The sequence below is a fragment of the Micropterus dolomieu genome, linkage group LG18, assembly GCF_021292245.1.
Source record: "Micropterus dolomieu isolate WLL.071019.BEF.003 ecotype Adirondacks linkage group LG18, ASM2129224v1, whole genome shotgun sequence".
In the NCBI taxonomy this organism is placed as follows: Eukaryota; Metazoa; Chordata; class Actinopteri; order Centrarchiformes; family Centrarchidae; genus Micropterus; species Micropterus dolomieu.
The window spans coordinates 414,438-415,296 of NC_060167.1; the positions used below are offsets into that span (position 1 = coordinate 414,438).

At 56.0% G+C, this 859-nt stretch overlaps 1 protein-coding gene across 3 annotated transcripts in view; it reads right to left on the bottom strand.

The window, feature by feature from the left end:
- LOC123986965 (MKRN2 opposite strand protein-like) overlaps positions 1 to 859 on the bottom strand; it is a 16,782-nt gene that overhangs the window by 1,877 nt on the left and 14,046 nt on the right. The window lies entirely within an intron of this gene.

The following is an 859-nucleotide window of genomic DNA, read 5'->3' on the forward strand; positions in this document are numbered from 1 at the left end:
GGACAGGAGAGTGAGACAGGTGGACAGGAGAGAGAGAGATAGGTGGACAGGAGAGTGAGACAGGTGGACAGGAGAGTGAGACAGGTGGACAGGAGAGTGAGACAGGTGGACAGGGGAGAGAGATAGGTGGACAGGAGAGAGACAGACAGGTGGACAGGGGAGAGAGAGGTGGACAGGAGAGAGACAGACAGGTAGACAGAGGAGAGAGATAGGTGGACAGGAGAGAGACAGACAGGTAGACAGGAGAGAGACAGAGAGGTGGACAGGTGGACAGGAGAGAGACAGACAGGTAGACAGAGGAGAGAGAGAGGTGGACAGGAGAGAGACAGACAGGTGGACAGGGGAGAGAGTGGTGGACAGGGAGAGAGAGACAGACAGGTGGACAGGGGAGAGAGTGGTGGACAGGGAGAGAGAGACAGACAGGTGGACAGGGGAGAGAGAGACAGGTGGTTAGATGAGACAGACAGATGGACAGGGGAGAGAGAGAGATAGGTGGACAGGAGAGTGAGACAGGTGGACAGGAGAGTGAGACAGGTGGACAGGGAGAGAGAGACAGGTGGACAGGGAGAGAGAGAGGTGGACAGGGAGAGAGAGAGGTGGACAGGAAAGTGAGACAGGTGGACAGTGGAGAGAAAGACAGGTGGACAGTGGAGAGAAAGACAGGTGGACAGAGGAGAGAGATAGGTGGACAGAGGAGAGAGACAGACAGGTGGACAGAGGAGAGAGATAGGTGGACAGGGAGAGAGAGACAGACAGGTGGACAGGGGAGAGAGAGACAGGTGGTTAGATGAGACAGACAGATGGACAGGGGAGAGAGAGAGATAGGTGGACAGGAGAGTGAGACAGGTGGACAGGAGAG